The following is an 18097-nucleotide window of genomic DNA, read 5'->3' on the forward strand; positions in this document are numbered from 1 at the left end:
TCAGTGGACCCACAGGTGAAGAGCCCACAGCTGCAGGGGGCTGACGGGAGCTCATGAGGAGCAAGGCAGAAGCCCAGTACCTTGCCTGTTCCCTGCTCTGCCTACACTAACAGCTACATCAGCCAGCCTCCTCAGCTGCTATGAGGCCCACTCAGAAAAATAATGCCTTGGAGAGCTTTATAAACTCAATCTTTAAGCAAAAATGATCATTTCTCCTTTGCTGTTGTGCTGTTCTTTATGCTGGAACCAAGGCAGTGACTGGATGTAAAGGCAGATAAAGGACCTGCTACAGGTCAGCCTGCCCTACCAGCCCTCCTCCCACATTCCCACCAGGGAGAGTCATCTATGGCCTTAAGCCATGTCTCCAGGAGAACTCCAGTAAACCCCAAACAAAGGACTTAAAAAGGCAGTAAAGCTTTTATTAGACCAATAGTTTGTTATCTCTCATGAGAGCTTGGAGGCAGGTAAGTCTTGTGTCTCTTCAGGAAGTGTGGGGGAGGCAGAGGCTCCAAGGGGAGCCTGATTGGAAGGCAGGGCCAGCCACAGAGTGCAGGGGAGGAGGGGACCAATCTAGCAGGTGGCATCCAATGCCAGCAGGTCCGCTTGCATTCTGAGTCATCGGATTGACCAGGAAGGAGCTTCTCATAGTGAAAATGAGACAGCCAGGGCCCAGACCTGCCCAGGGCCAGCTGCTTCCCTTTTTCCTGGCTCACTAGGTTCCCTCTGTCACAATTTCCACCTCTTGAAAATTCCAGGAAGGTGTCCCCTGCCTGTGACAGGCATCAGAGTCACCCCATGATGCCAAAGAAAACACAGCAGACACACAAACCCAGACATCACTCTTGTCTCTGTTCCTTCTGGAAGCTCTGTCGTTAAGAACTGTCCTTCCTCAGTGTCACTGGACCCCTCTGCCCGGGGCACAAGGCCTCCCTGGTTTTTTACCACTCAGATATGCTGTCCTCTCCAGGCCAACAGCAGCCACAGCTTCCCCAGCATATCATCTGTCAAGAATGACACTCCACGTGTTCCATCTTGTCTTCACCTCTAGCTTATCGGTCACTGGAGGATTCTCCCAGAAGCCTTCACTGTGCCACCCGGGGAGGCTTTTGTGACTCCACTGCCACATTCTTATTCTCTCCTTCTCAGGAACTGGTGGTAACTACAAGGAGAGCCTTCATATACGGAGCCCGTCACGTGTGTCAGGCACTGGACACCATTTCTTATGCCAACCATGGCAGGAAGTGACTCAGGGCTAGCACACTAGGAAGAGTGAGTGTTGGCTCAAGGTTCAAGTGCATATTTGTTTTCTTCAAACCCCATACTATCTCCCCAGCAGTTCAACTTCCATCCTCTCATTTTTAGTGTAAATAATCTCCTATTTCAAAACTGAGGGAATGGCATCGTGGCTTGCGAGGTAAGCTACTGTCTGTGACGCCAGCACTCCATATGGACATTGGTTTGAGTCCCAGATGTTCCACTTCCAATCTAGCTCCCGGTTAATGTGCCTTGGAAGCAGCAGAAGATGATCCAAGTCTTGGGCTCCTGCATCCACGTGGAAGACCCGAAAGAAGCTCCTGACTCCAGGCTTTGGTTTGGTCCGGCCCTATCTATTGCAGCCATTTGGGGGGTGAGCTGGCAGATAGAAGATCTTTCTCCATTTCCCTCTTACTCTGCCTTTCAAATACATAAAATAAATCCTTAAAGAAAAAAGAGCATTGTGGACCTCCTCAGCTTCCTGTGTACATCTGTAAAGCACCTGTGTGACATGCATCTCACTCCCACCTTCCCAACCAGCTCCTCAGGAAGCCCAACATGTCCACAGCCATCTAGGAGGTAGAGACTGGTGTTATACCCATTTCACAGATGAGGAACAGACTCAGAGATACTACAAAATAGTGGCAGAATGAGACTCTAACCTAGGCCTTGCCCACTATGCTGGCCTTCCACGAGAGGAGCACACTTGTTCATTCTTGTTTCTTTTAGACTAGAGATTCTCAAAGTATGGTTTCCATGCCAGCAACATTGGCATCACCTGAGAACATACTCCAAGTGCTAATTATTAGCTCTAGGGCTGGAGTCCAGCGCTCTGAGTTGTGGCAAGCTCTCCAGGCGATCCTGGTATAGGTGAAGATTTGAGAATCACTGCTCTGTTCAAGGGGCAGGTTCCGAGAGCACAAACAGAGCTATTCGTTGATGTTTGTGGCTGCTGTCAGGCTAGAAGCCTCAGTGGTGACAGTCGGGGAAACATACCAAAATATCTACTGTTTGACCATTTCTACCAAAAGGCTGGAGACCTCCGTTCAAGTGTGTCACCAAATCCTTCGGATGTATCTTCTGTTTCCATAAACCCATCACAGCCTTTCTCACGGTTTCTAACTTAGACTGATGAGGTAGACTCCTCATAATGGTCTCCCTGCCTGCAGGCTCGATCCTCTCAGTTCCACATCCAACACAGTTACACTCCCCACAAGGATTCCACCTTGTCACACCTCTTCTTAAAATCCCCCTTAGCTTCAAAACCAGCTCCAAGGACTGGAGCAATGCACACTGAGTTCTTCATGACACAGCGCCTGTCCTGCTGTCCAAAGTGCCGCGTCCAGTTCATGGCTCACCCATGACCTTTCCACCCCTAGGCCTTTGCAGGAAATGTTCTCCTCACCCCTCTCATGCGGCAAACACTGCTCATTCTGTAAGATCCAGCCCAGCTGTCATCCAGGAAGCTCCAGAATTCATCATGTTCCCTTCTCCCTGGTGTCCTCTCATTTGTTCCCTTTAACTCCATGCTATGTATGCAAATTACTGGCCTTATCCCACCTCATTAGCTGTAACATGAGAAAGGCAAACAGTTTTTTACCTGACCTGGCATCTCCAGCATCCAGGACAAGCCTGGCCCATAACCCCTCAGTAAATGTTCACTGAATCGGCCAGAGGCTCTCTCTTGGTCACCCTGGTGCCCTGGCAGTGTGCCCTTGCTCGCCGCTGCAGCTTGCAGACAGCAGTCACTGCCGACGTGGCCCTGTGCCTTTCAGGTAAAGACTGTGCTCTGTGTGTTTGTGGTCCTCCACAGCAAACAACACAGAGCCTTGTACACAGTGGGCACCTGGAAGGATTATGAAAGCTCCAAGGAATTGTTGGGCTCTCTGTGAGTCATTCTTTCAGGTGAGCTTTATTTTTAATCACTTTGGGATTTTGAAGCTAAAATATACTCATTGTAGAAACTTTGCATAGAAAGCAAGTAAAATTACCTACAATCTTTCAGTCTATATATGTTGTGCAAGATCTTGAGGAATGGGAGGAGGGGTTGTATGGGGCTTCACTTTTAAGTCTGAATTCCACAGTTCCATAGTTCTCCAGGAGGTTAATTGTTTATTAGGAAATCTGCTCTGGCAGCAACTTTTTCACAAACACTAGAAATCAATAATGAAACTTTCCTGAACTCTAAAATTTAATTCTTCTATTACCTCTGTGATCTCCCTTTAGAAGGGAAGCAAGCAGACTCCCTCAGAGACCTTACAGCTAAGAAACACAAGGATCCAAGCCTCCTTCCTAAGAAGCTGCCAGCCCAGGAACCCCAGGCCTTGCTTCTTGGTAAAGGATATTTGTTTTCTTGGGGCAGGCCTGAAGGATGTGTCCCAGTGAGCTCAAGTCAACACAGGGAGGAAACACCTGGGGGTACACGGGGAAGCAGCCCTCACCCCGCCACTTGAAGGTAGAGATGCACTTGTGGGAAGGACAGAGTCCACACAAGTGCCAGAAGCTTGATTTTGGTGCAGGAGAATACCTGATGTTGGCCATGACAAGACTGGAGGCTTGTGATGGCACCATCAGCTTCAAGATCCACCACCAGCTTGGAAGCATTGAAAACACTGGAGGGGTGTGACAGGTGGACACCCAAGTGACAGAGATCCAGGGAGCCCAGCTTAGGCTTTACTGACAGCCAGGGTCAGCTGATGCAGCACCCGGGTCCAGGGAGTGGCAACCCCCACCCCCAGAACAGGAGCGTCTCAGAAGAAATGTAAGGAATGGAAGAACAGGGTAGAATGTGGGCTTCTGGTGGCAGCCTTATCTTAAAGGAAAAGTAGATGGGGGCAACTTCCAAATGTGTTAGCCAGATAGTTCACTCCTCCCTGGGAAAGTGTGAGCACAGGACGGAAAGGAAGTCAGCAGTGTTCCCTGCACTGATGGTCCTCCCCAAGCACACAAGGAAAAGAGAAAGGAAGTTCCACATGAGAGGTGCTGTGTTGTGAGTTTTAAGTGTTTTACCTCTAATTCTGAGTTAGTCTGTAAGGAGAATATGAATATCCCCATTATAAGGTGTGGAAATGAGAGGAATTAAATAATGTCATTCAGCTAGCAGATGATAGAGCAGGTTTTTTTTTAATTGAAATTATTTTTTCTACATTGGTGTTATGGTCCCATCTGAGAACCTCTGCCAATAACTAAGGCTTGCACCTCAGCCGGAATATCGGAGTCAAAGTGTAGTATGCATAGCGTTGCAGAAGGACACCTGATTAAAGGATTTCAGAATGGGGGAGATGGTTCTGGTCTCTTTCAAGGAGGGTACTGATGGACAGGTGGAGTTGCCAGGACACAGGCTGTTTGTTTTCCTTTCATCGCCCAGTGCATCAGACGAATGAGCCCAGATACCCATGGCCCTTCTGTGCGTTAATTTCTTGGTATTAGTTTAAGTTTTGGTCTCATCATAAATTATCTGGGGCAAGTTTCTTACCCTTTCCAAGTTTAGGTATCTTCATCTGTGTGATGATGATGAAGACTAAACTAGATGAAAGTGGTTGGTCACAACCCAGCTCAATTATTTTCCCTGCCATCACTTTTGATTTTGAGTCATTTTTCATTGCGTGTTCATTTCCAGGGGCCTCTCTGACTTTGACATTGCCAGTAGCTCAACACCCACTCCAGATCCCTTGTTTAAAGTGTTATCTCCCGTTCTTGCACAAGCATACTTTCATCTTTCATAGGAGCAGAGACAAGAAGCTGTCCTGATCTAAGGCTTGCTGCTCTACACAGTGAGGAACGTTTATGTTCAGAAAAACAGGTAGAGTCAAGTCCCCAGGAGCAGGTAGATCTGAGTGCCCTCCGTTCCCGCACTGCGACCCTTGGGTTGCCCTGTCCCTGGATTCAAGGATAAGGTGTCTGCCCTTAGAGCCAGGGATGCTGGGTGGAGAGCTTTTGACCTTCTTTAGGGATTTGGCAGTGATCCTAGAGGGTCTTGAGCTTGGATTCTCCAGGTTTCTAGATGGCTCCTTGATCTTTTAAAATGACCTCCAGCATCAAGTGGACCTTCTAAAATGGCTTTCCCTATATGTTAGCTTCTTTTCTGTCTTTCCCTCCTGTCTCAGACCCTCACCCCTTCCCTGGCCAGGCCTTATTCACCTTGATGCAAGTATTATGTTTGTTTCATTTTTGTAGCTCCTGCTTATCAGCTTCGCATTCAATCTTTCCCATTCTCACTAGCAGTTTCCTTAGCATATAAAAAATGTTCATTCAATATGTAATGAGTGATTAAAACCATAATAAGTTTAGAAGATTTGAATTCATGCTGAACTCAAAGAAGCCTTACATCCTGGCCACCCTGGCCAGCTCTGCCAGTATTCACATAGTCATAATAAATAATAATGAGGCTAATAAATTAATCATAGCTAATTCTGTGTTTCACCTTTGACATTGCAGATACATATGAAGGTCTTGGCAGCCATTTGCTACTTGGCCTGAGACTTACAATCACCCTTAAAGTGATTTTTGCAGGAAGAATCTGATGCTTAGAGGTTTTCATTCACTTGCTCAGGATTCTCCCGAATGCTTCCCAGTGGAGCTGAGATGTATCTTGGGCCATTTACCATCATGCTGCCTTGCCTGCATTGTGGGTGGCGCTGGCCAAGTCTCTTCCGAGCTAAGCTGTCCTCCTGTGAAATGGAGGCAGACAGCAGAGGAAGCAATTTCAAAGGGCCCTGTTAAACTTTTCCATGAGCTTCCTAACACCACCAAACACTAATGGCTCCTGTGGCGCAGCCTTCTCCAGTCTATAAAACCCTGACTCATCCTTCTCTGTGAGCAGATCACCTTGGAAACCAGCTTTGCTTGAAACGGCCCTGCCAGATCCCTGGAGTCGCTGCCCCAGGGAAAGCTCAGTAGGAAAAGGCAGTTCCGGGAAGAGGGCTGACTGTGTCCATTTTGAGACCTGAGAGAGGCTGCCAGGCTTTCCTCTTTGGTTGTCTCCTCAGAGATCTAGCAGAGGTTCCACTGTAGAGTGGTCAGACAGGAAAAGCAGCCTCCTTTTGCAATCTGGGCAAGGCAGGGTCAGACACTCGCCAAGGATAGGCCTCTAGAAAGTCCTCAGATGGAGATGGGAGCATGGCCTCACCTAGCCAGTGGGCTTCATGAAGGGATATGCCATTCAACACCTCTGTGCAATTTCATTCACTCAGTCATTCACTCAACAAACACATAAGGTAACATCCATGAAGGAATTTCAATGTGTCAGGCACTTAGGTCATGAGATGGTGCCTTCTTTGCTTCAGGAGCTCATCATAGGAGCAGGTGCAAAGAGCCAGATACACACACAGGTAAACCCCACCTAAGGCCACACATACCGGCTTTGAGACCCTGGATCATTGTATAGCCTCTCTGAGCCAGAGATTCCTTGCCAGCAAAATAAGGTCAATGAGAGTCCATCGTGGCCTCATCCTCTGCAGATTCTCACAAGCTCTAGGCCACACCCTGACCCCCAAACACACCATTCAAGCCCCTATCCCTTTGCTTCACTGTGTCAATCATGCCTCTTCCCAGAGTGCCCCTTACCCATATGTGTCTCAAAATTACTCAACTCCAGCAGCTTTTGGAGTTTCAGGTACATAACAGAGCATAGATAAATATTTGCTGAATGAATCAATGCCATGATACCAAGTTCTGCCTCACCTGCTCCCTCTCTCACCATCCTCACCTCCCTGAGCCCAACATGACTTCCACAGGCAGACCAATCTTTTCTGTCTCTCCCCGGAAATTCCAGACTGCTCACGGGCAGACGCTGAGTGACACAGAACATCAGTGTTTAGTGAACATTCGTAAAAGTGAGAAACGAGTTAGTAGGGAGAGCTATTACGGTCTTTGTTTTAATAATGACTCTCGGGTTCTAAAAAAATCTCAGAAGACACTGGCAAATCACCCAGAGGGGATTTAACTTGCCCCAGCACTCAGGCCCCAGGCAGCCTCATGTCCCAACTTGAGTCTGAGCTGTCAGATCAGGGGTATGTTCTAAAAAATACTGATTTCACAAATTCTGGACATACTCCTTCACCATCTCAGACAGTGAGATGGATTGTTCTTCTTTCGCTGGCGTAAACATATGAAAAAATGCTCAAGTTCCCTGGCAATAAGGGAAATCCAAATTAAATACCACCTAACGCCAGTAAGACTGGCCCACATGAATAAAAGCACCAACAACACTTGTTGGCGAGGTTGCGGGGAAAAGGGAACCCTACTCCACTGCTGGTGGGGCTGCAGGCTGGGACAGCCTCTATGGAAATCAGTATGGAGAATATTCAAACAACTCAAATTCAACATACCGTATGATCCAGCAATAGCACTCCTAGGAATATATCCAGAACAATTGTTTTATGAGAAACCAACATGCACTCCTATGCTCATAGCAGCACAATCAGTAATTGCAAAAACATAGAAGCAACCAAAATGCCCATCAACAGAGGATTGGATAAGAAAGCTATGGTTCATCTACTCCATGGAATACTACGCAGCTATTAAAAAAAAACAAAATGCAGTTCTTTGTGGCCAAATGGGCCAAACTGGAAACCATAATGCTAAGGGAAATGAGCCAATCCCAAAAGGTTAAATACCACATGTTTGCCTTAATTTAAGATGATATGATGTTATGTATAACATGCTATGTTATGAATGTTATATGTTGTGTATAAACTAAAATTGAAATGTAAGTGAGGTGGTCACTGAAGGTGGCTAGGAACTCGCATTTACTTTTAACATATTGGTTACTCATTACTATGTCAATTAATTCCATAATGATGTAAATTTTTGCTGATGGTATGTTGGAGCTTTCAATTGACTGGGATGATACTCTGCTGGCTCTGTCTTCAGACCAGAGAGGGTATACCTAAGGAGCCGTTGAACTTGACTGGACAATAAGATGCTGGACTCTATGTTTGGTATACGCTTGCAATGGGGAAATCTCAACTGAACTTGAGCTGTGGTTATGCAACAAGGTGGAGGAATCCACCATGGTGGGAGGGTTTGGGGAGGGGTGGGGAGAACCCAAGTACCTATGTAACTGTGTCACATAATACAATGTAATTAATGAATTACAAATAATAAATAATAAAAAAATAAAATAAAATAAAATAAAATAACAGCAGTGTATCTGATCACCAGCGTGTCCTTGAATTGGATGATGGCCAGTATTAGCCATAACTACAAAAAGAAGAGACAAAAGTAGTCAAGCTCACCCTCACTGGCAATCCAAGAATTGCAAATGAGAACCACAAAGGAGATCATTTCCGTCATTGCACTTGGTACAGACAGACAAAAAAAAATGATGTGACTGAATGTAAGAGAATAGAAAACACACAGGCTCTGGTCTACAATAAATGTTGAGGTGATTTGTTACTGTGAATTTTTGGAAGCACATTTCAAAGTTTTTAACATATGTCAAAAATTTTAGTTTCCCTGTGGGAGGGTTGTAGCCTTGCAGTTATGAGGCCCACATCCCTATCACAGTGCAGGATTTCAATTCCCAGTTGTGGCTCCTGCTGCCAGTTTCATGCCACTGTGTACCCTGAATGGCAACAATGAAGGCTCAGATAAATTGGGTTCCTGCCACCCACAGGGGAGACCCAGACTGAGTTTCCCCCTGGGCTTCTGCCCTGCCCATTTTGGGTATTTGAGGAATGAACCAGCAGATGGAAACTGTCTCTTTTTCTCTCAGTCTGTCCCCCTTTCTCCTTCTGTCCTGCCTCTCAAACAAACAAAAAAAAAATTTTTTTAATATTTTTTTAAAGATTTATTTTACTTTTATTGCGAAGTCAGATATATGGAGAGGAGGAGAGACAGAGAGGAAGATCTCCCTTCCGATGATTCACTCCCCAAATGGCCGCGCCGATCCGAAGCCAGGAGTCAGGAGCTTCCTCCAGATCTCCCATGCGGGTGCAGGGTCCCAAATCTTTGGGCTGTCCTCAACTGCTTTCCCAGGTCACAATCAAGGAGCTGGATGGGAAGCAGGGCTGCCGGGATTAGGACCAGCACCCATAGGGGATCCTGGTGCTTGCAAGGCAAGGACTTTAGTCACTAGGCTACCATGCCAGGCCCCCCAACAGACTTTTTTAAAGAATAAATTTTAAAAGGTTTAAAAATAATATGCCATGGGTGAGGATGGCCCAAAACCCTGCACCTACGTGGGAGACCCAGAAGAGGCTCCAGGTTCCTGGCTTCAGAATGGTTCAGCTCCAGCTGTTGCAGCCGCTTGGGGAGTGAACCATCGGAAGGGAGATCTTCCTCTCTGTCTCTCCTCCTCTCTGTATATCTGCCTTTCCAATAAAAATAAATCTAATAATAATAATAATAGTAATATGCCAGGGGGCTGGCATTGTACCCCAGGTAGGCTGAGTACCTGCAATGCCAGCATTCCACACTGGAATTCTGGTTTGAGTCCCAGTTGCTCTGCTTCCACTCCAGCTCCCTGCTAATGTACTTACGGAAGCAAAGGAAGGCAGCCCAATGTTTGGGTCTCTGCCACGTGTTGCAGACTCCGATGGAACTCTGGCCTGGACTGGCCCCAGCCATTTTAGGGAGTGAATCAATGAATGAAACACTGATCTCGTCCTTCCTCTACCCAATCACTCTGTCTCTGAAACAAAGAAGTAACTATTTTAGAAATGTAAAAATGTAAATAATATGCTTACCCTCTTAATCAATTCTAGAATTTCTGGGCATTCCACTTGCGGATTTTATCACAGGACAAATTCCTGGTTGTCCTTGGAAACATTTCTGTAAGCAAATTCGCAGAAGCCCTATAAACAGTGGGAAAAACTTGAAGCTACCTAATTTGACAGCTGTGGAGTCAGTATGTGAAGACAATTTACACAGTTTAAAAAGATGGAATAATGATCAATACCATTAATAATCATTATTAATTGCAAATTATGTTTATATATGCACAGAGAAGAATCCTTTTTGAGTCATTGCTGAACTCACAACAGCTTCATTCTGATTCCTTTTCTTCTTCAAAAACAGTTCTGGATTGAAAGTCACTGCAATATCTGATGTTAAGAAAACTACAGGTATTTTTTTTTCCTCATGATTGTACTTCAACAATTTACAAAATAATCCAATGTTTATCTTGTGTCCTTTTTCAAATGTTTTGGTTTGAGATCATTTCTAGCTTATAGGGAAATTTCATGACTATACAAACAAGACCCAACAGTACTTAACACATTTCTTCTTTTGTGTTCTTCCAGTCACAAACACATGTTCTTGCTCTCCATCTATATTTGTGCTTGCATAGTTTTCATGAAAATTGGGGAGTAGGTTACCTACACCTTTTAACCCCTTAAAATTTCAATATACATTTCTTAAGAACAAAAATGTTCATTCACATAGCCACAGAACCATTCACAAGGTAGTCTTGACACAATACTTCTGTCTCAATTGCAGTTCACTTGGAACCTAATCAATTGTCCCCACTAGTCCTTCATAGGAACTTAGGCTTTCCTTGCCCAGGATCCAGTCGGCACAGAGCATCACAGTTAGCCATCATGTCTTTTTAGCTCCTTCATCTGGAGTAGCTCATCAGCCCTTTTGTCTTTCATAACAATGGTAATTATGAAACTAAGCTAGACTGTCCATCATTTTGGTTGTCTGATAACTTCTCATAATTTGATCCAGGTTATGCATTTTGGCTAAAATAGTACATAAGTGATGTCATATTTTTCTCTAGGCATCACATCTAGAGCATTATAATGTCTATTTGTCCCTTGGTGGTGACTTTAATTCCTATCACTTAGTTATCACTGGTGCTTTTTCTACTGTCTAACATCCATTTGTCCTCAAGAAAAAAAATACTTTGGGCCTGGCATGGTAGCCTAATGGCTAAGTCCTTGGCGTGCACACACCAGAATCCCATATGAGCACCAGTTCACATCCTGGCTGCTCCACTTCCCATCCAACCCCCTACTTGTGGCCTGGGAAAGCAGTAGAGGATGGCTCAGAGCCTTGGGACCCTGTACCCACTAAGAAACCTGAACGAGGCTCCTGGTTCCTAGCTTTGGATGCATTCAGCTTCAGCAATTGTGGCCTTCTGTGGAGTGAATGGTGGACAGGAGATCTTTCTGTCTCTCCTCTCTGTAAATCTGCCTTTCTAATAAAAATAAAAGATTTTTTTAAAAAAGAAAAGAAACAGATACTTGGAGACCACAAACATTTCCTGCTTATTATCAGATTCTTTCCCACCTACCATCTAGAATTCATGGATGATTCTTGCTGGAATTAATTTTTCCTGACAAAATCATTCTTTCTAAGCTAATTGATGGGGGGGGAAAAAAAGAGTTTCTCCTGTATTTATTCATTTGGCATTAATGTTATTATTATCAAATAGACTTAGAGGTATTTAGTGGGTTATAATCCATGACTATCTATATCCATTTTCATACTCCTGGCTGGCTCCTGTTTCATTCTGGCATGCTCCATGATTGTAGGGGGCTGAAGGGAGGGGATCTCTTTCTTTCTGGACAACCTGATATTCTAGATTTATCATGTACTTTCTACACTGCAGCCATAAAATTAGCTGTTTCTCCAAGAGAACTGATTGTTTTTCATGGATAACATTTGGAAACCAAAACCTGGGTGCACACAGACATTTCACTTTTCATTTATTGATGTATTCTATTTTTAAAAATATGACTGTGTAACAATTTAAAAAACACACACACAAAACAAACTATGGGGCCCTGCGCCGTGGTCTAGCGACTAAAGTCCTCACCTTGAACGCCCCGGGATCCCATATAGGCGCCGGTTGTCATCCTGGCAGCTCCACTTCCCATCCAGCTCCCTGCTTGTGGCCTGGGAAAGCAGTTGAGGACGGCCCAATGCATTGGGACCCTGCATCCACGTGGGAGACCCGGAAGAGGTTCCAGGTTCCTGGCTCTGGATCGGCACATCGGCCATTGCGGCTCACTTGGGGAGTGAATCATCGGATGGAAGATCTTCCTCTCTGTCTCTCCTCCTCTCTGTATATCTGACTTCGCAATAAGATAAATAAAATCTTAAAAAAAAAAAAAAAAAAAAACTATGGGGCCAGTACTGGAATGTAGCAGGTTATACCCTGGCTTGTGACACCAGTATCCTAAATCAGAACCATGGTATGAATCCCAGCCACTCTGTTTCGTATCCCACTCCCTGCTAATGCACCTGGGACAGCAGCAGATAATGTTCCAAGAACTTGGGTGCCTGCCACCCAAGTGGGAGATCCAGATGAAGCTCCTTGCTCCTAGGCTGACCTAGCCCAACCCTACCATTATAGCCATTTTGGGAGTGTGAACCAACTGATAAAAAAATCTGTCCCTCTACATGTATGTGTGTCTTTAAAATAATTCTGCCTTTAAAATAATTTTTAATCCTTAAAAAATAGAAAAAAATTAAAGCTATTTTTCAATTATAGCCATCTCTTGATATTCAAGCAGTATTTGGAACTAAGACCTTCCCCTACCCCCCATAGATACCAAAATCCATGGATACTCAAGTCCTCTTTAAAAAAAGAAGCATTTGAATGTAAGTTCTTCACCTCCTCCTGCACACTGTAAATCATCTCTACACTGCTTATAACATCTCATACAGTGTAAATGCTATGTAAATAGTCATTGCATTTAGGGAATGATGTCAAAGAAAAGAGCCTGTATGTGCTCAGTTATGTTCACAATTTTCTTTTCCAGATATTTCTGAGCCAAGGGTGGTTGGATTTGCAATCGTGTAACCAGCAGATCTGGAGGGCTAACTACATTCCTAAAGAGGAAAAAACAATCCAGAAGATGGTGAGTTGTTACCCATGCCCTTGAGAACCCTAAATCCTTGGGCCTGTGAGAATTATTTCCATCTGCTGACTTGGTCAAATGGCAAAAGCAACAGCTCCCCGATCACAGCTCCATGCCTGGAGTGGAGGGAGGCATGTACATACATGGGTCTCTCATCTGGGAAGAGCTGCAACCTGGTGACTTGCAGTGATGCCCCAGGCAGTGAGAACAAAAGCCAACGGACAATGCTTACCCCAGCTCACGGCAGACAGATGTGCCAGCCTCTGACCACTGAAACCAGCATCCACCTTCTGCCTGCCTCTGAGCCCCTCTCCACACACAGCCCTCCCAGCTCTGAGGACCAAACATCTGGACAAAAGACTCGTCCCAGAGGAGTTGCACATGCTCACCTCATTTAACTGTTTCACTTCATTGCTGATAGGGTTGCCAACACAATTGGGACCTGCCTTTGGCCAGGAGCAATGGTTGGCACTTTTTTTTTATCTCTTCTAGAAGGAACTCTGTGTGGCCAATGGTGGTCCATGGGTCATGGTCCAACTCTGGCCCTGAGGAACCCCTCTGCTTTGCTTCAGACCAATGAGGCATCAAGGCCTGTGGCAGTTCCAAGGGCAGCCATCCTCAGCCTGGTGGGAATGGAAAGGGCAGGCTGCCCCTGTCCCCAACACTGGACCTATTTCCAACTGCTTAGGCTGCAGCATGGATCATGGACATCTTGGTTTTCACACAGCTGTAAGCTCTTACACATAGCCCCTCCACCCCCTGGCAGTATGCCTGAGCTCTCTGGAGCTGATCTCATCCCTCTGTCATCAGGTGTTACCTTGCCTGGCCATGAGCTCAGGAAGGCAAGAGCTGCACTATTGTATTCTTGCAGTCTCAGCACCAAGTACAGTGTCTCAACACAGACAGAGTTCAACAGGAGGGAGCAAAGGACCAAAGGAAGAATGAAGAATGGACGGATTTGAGATGGTACGAATGCAGCTAACTGAGGCCAAAAGGAGAAGAATGGGATATTGGGATTCAGCAACTTGTTCCAATAGTGGGAGCTACCGAGCCCCTCTGCTGCCAGCTTCCTGTTCCAGGCTCTGTCACATCACCTTAGTTTGGTTTGTGTTCCACAAGCGTTCTTGGCATCTGCCATGTTGTGTGTGTGCTTGCCTAGTCTCAGTCTCCCTAGCCTTGCCCCCTCCTCTCAGCTGCTCCATAACAGTGCATAGGAACCTGCTTCCTACTCAGCTCCATCCCAGCCCTGGCATAGCCCAGGTATGTAGCAGACACTCCAGCTACTTACTGAGTGGCAAATAAATCAATGAATGAACTCCTACTCCTTATAGAGGCTCATTTTATGCCTTCTAAACCTTGCTTTTACCCATCTTACACCCGCCATATTAAACTTAAGCTACATCCTTTCCTATAACTTTCTTGAAATTATAACAGTTTCCAGGACTTTTTCGTCCTTCCTCCAGCTTCCTTGATTGTCTTCTATTTTTCATATCTTTTACACACATTTATTGAGTGCCTCCCAGGGCCTTGTAGTGTCCTGGACACTAGGAATACAACCAGGACTCAGGTGTGGGGTCCTGGGGTAAAGTAAGACTGTCAGAAAGAAGGCAGGAGGGTGTACAAATGTTCTTTGTCCCTACTTAAGCCCTAAATGTGTGACTGGAGCCAACCTGTGGAGTGCTGTTCTTAAGGAGGTTGACTGCATGCTAAGCCCTATTACAGTATGACAGTAAATGTGAGGAGGTTTAGTCCAGAATGTTCTATTCAGTGTAGAAGAACATGTCACTTGAAATTCTTGCAACAAAGATACTAACACTGCTCCAGGTAAAAGACTGACCAATCTTTGTGGCCACCTGTGTATGAGGCACATGAAGAGAAATTGTATGCATGTTAGGGTGGGGGATGAGTCCCTCCTGTCCTTTAGAATTAAATGGAAGAATTCTACAGCAGGAATGGAGAGAACAGGAGAGGAGAAGACTAGCATTTCACTGGTAAAGGACATTTTTTCCTCATTATACATATTTTTTATAACTATTCTGACTACAAACTTAATATGCACTGAATCTCAGAGAAGGTGGGGGTGAGGTGGGGAGTGGAACAGAAAATGTAAACAAGAGAAAAGCAATCTGTGAATTTCCCAGAAATAAGACACACACACACACACACGTTCATGCACACAATGGTAGACTAATGTCATTGAGATATTCCTTCTTTCCTTCCTAAGTAGGAGCTTGGTTGTGCACATTTGAGATCATGTTGTTTATGTCATGACTGTCCCTTGCTTTTGTCACTTGGTATGCCACAAGTATTTTTCCAAATAGTTAAAAAAATGCATCAGAAGTGGGAAAAATAACTTGCAATGCAATAAATATAATATTATATCAGGGAAGAAAACACCATAATAATGTGTTTTTCCACTGACATGGATGTGTGGAAGGTGTCTATGCAAAGCTCTGAATGACTACTTTTCTCTTTCAATATATTTTTATTTTGAATTTTTAATTATGTGGTACAATTTTGTATAGGCTGGAATTCCCCCCAAACTCCCACCCCCTGTTAATTTTTCCCATTTTGTTACAATAATGTATTCCTTCATAAGGAATCATAATTCGATCAGTCTCTTATTTGATTGTACCTAACATTGTTGGTACAGACAATGTTGGACAGTCCAGCATCCCATCGTCTACACATGTGAATGACTACTTTTCAAACACAAAACAACAAAGCATCTATGGAAAGATGAACAAAAAAGAGACTGATGCCAGAAGACGCTGAGCTTTACCTGTGAGGCTCAATTTAAATAAAGACTGTGCAAGACTCATGCTTTTGTGTAGTCTGTATATAATCAAAACTATTTCTAAGAATAAATCTTAGGAGCCAATGCTGTGGCTCAACAGACTTTAAGCAGTGGCATCCCATGTGGGCACCAACTTGTACACTGACAGCTCCACTTCCCATCCAGTTCTCTGTTTTTGGCCTGGGATAGCTGCAGAGGATAGCCCAAGTCCTTGGGACTCTGCGCCCATGTGGGAAAAAGCTCCTGGCTCTAGCTTTGGTTCACCTTAGCTCCAGCCATTGCAGTCATTTGGGAAATGAAACAGTAAGTGGAAGATCTTCCTCTTCGTGTCTCCTTCTCTCTGTAGATGTGCCTTGCCAATAAAAATAAAGAGCTCTTCAAGAAAAAAAGAACTAATTTTATAATCATCATCAGTCATCACATTGTTCAATATTATGTGATTATATTTCATTGTATATAATTCACCTTCTAGGACTGAATATCAAAATTCTAAATACTTTTCTGGTGAATGTCTTTGGGTATAAATCATTGTCTTAATCTCAGGTGATTTCCTTCGAATGGATTCCTGCAAGTGAAATTCTTGGATGCCGTTCATCCACTTACACTCCTCTAAGAACCACATGTCAGGGGATTGTGCCACCACATCCTCATAAGCACTCAGTTCCATCAATTTTAAACTCATTTCTAATTTGGTGCTAATTTAATTTTAATCAGTGCTTCTCTACGTCTAGTTTAGCTTAAACATTTTTTATAAATATTCTCATGAGCTATTTCCTTCCTGAGGAAAGAAATTTCCTCACAGACTTTAAGGGAAGAAGGACTATCTATAAGAGGGGATGCATGAATGCAGAGCCTGCTATGCTTTTGTTTTGTTTTTGTCCTTGGAGGTTTCTTGGGAGAAAGAGATGCTAAAAGACAAGGTAGAGGAGAGTGAGGGTGACATCAACGATGAGTCAGCCTGAAGCTCATAAAGTTAATCTTCCTAAAAGGCAGCCCTGGTTATATCACTGACCTGTCACATAGCTGCCGTATCTCCCCATCAGCCACCAAGAGAAAATCCTCTTCAGTGGATGCCAGCCCATCTCCCAAGGATGCGTCCCAATTCTCCACACCTCTATGTGCCAGTCAAGAGCATGTCCTTGCCTGTTCTTCAAACAGGCAGCTCAACCCTGCTCCTTCCCTGTGCTCCCACTGCTTCTCCGCCTCGTGAGATTCCCACCCTGCTCACCCCCACATCATGTCCACAGGGACTCCACGCACTATCTCTCATTCAGTCCTATTTCTAATTATTCTCAAAAACATGTGATTTCATTCCTTGATTGTGTCTTTGTTCCTGTGGTAAGTATTGAGGGTCAAGAGGCAACCCCTGGGGTAAACATGTGCTGTTTAATTTTGGGTGGTAACCTGACTGTGCTAAGAGACAGCCAAATCACTGGTAGAAGAGTGTGATCCTACTTGAGAAAGTTTGTGTAAACTAGAACTAAAAGATGCACATTGTTGTATAAAATAAGTGCAACTCATGTATAATTTTTCCATGATACATACTTTCCCTGAACTTCTTGGAGACTGCTCATGTTTCCAGATGTGCTTTGGGAAATGTCTCTGGAAGAGACTAGCATTGGGATCAGTAACCCAAGTAAAGAAGACCCACCTTCATCAAAGTGAGTGGGTGTCACCCAGTTCTTGGAAGGCTCAGTTAAGTCAGACACATGGAGGAAGAGCAACCTGTTTCTCTGTTGGATCTGAGACATGCATAGTCTTCCACCCTCAAAACCCACTGCTCCTGGGTCTTGGGCCTAGGAACCTGGACTTTTATCACTGGTTTCCCTAGTTCTTAGACTTGAAACTTGGACTTGAACTCTATCACCAGCTTTTATACTTTTTAAAGAAGATTTATTTATTTTTATTGGAAAGTCAGATTTACAAAGAGGAGAGACAGAGAGAAAAATCTTCCATCTACTGGTTCACTTTTCAAATAGTTCAGGGCTAAAACTTGATGTTCCATTGTCTGGTTGTGAAATTCTTTTTTTTGTTTGTTTAAGATTTATTTATTTTAATGCAGAGTCAGATATACAGAGAGGAGGAGAGACAGAGAGCAAGATCCTCCGTCCAATGATTCACTCCCCAAGTGAGCCGCAACGGGCCGGTGCGCGCCAATCCAAAGCCGGGAACCAGGAACCTCCTCCAGGTCTCCCACGCGGGTGCAGTATCCCAATGCATTGGGCCGTCCTCG

The 18097-nt window shown here is 44.6% G+C and overlaps 1 long non-coding RNA gene across 1 annotated transcript; it reads left to right on the forward strand.

The window, feature by feature from the left end:
* The first annotated feature begins 3100 nt into the window (after window positions 1-3100).
* On the forward strand, window positions 3101-16979 carry LOC131481084 (uncharacterized). The gene is made up of 3 exons (XR_009246020.1): window positions 3101-3159; window positions 12969-13067; window positions 16908-16979. It is a non-coding gene; the product is annotated as an uncharacterized LOC131481084 (long non-coding RNA).
* The last annotated feature ends 1118 nt before the right edge of the window (window positions 16980-18097 follow it).

Source organism: Ochotona princeps, chromosome 9 (assembly GCF_030435755.1).
Source record: "Ochotona princeps isolate mOchPri1 chromosome 9, mOchPri1.hap1, whole genome shotgun sequence".
NCBI lineage: Eukaryota > Metazoa > Chordata > Mammalia > Lagomorpha > Ochotonidae > Ochotona > Ochotona princeps.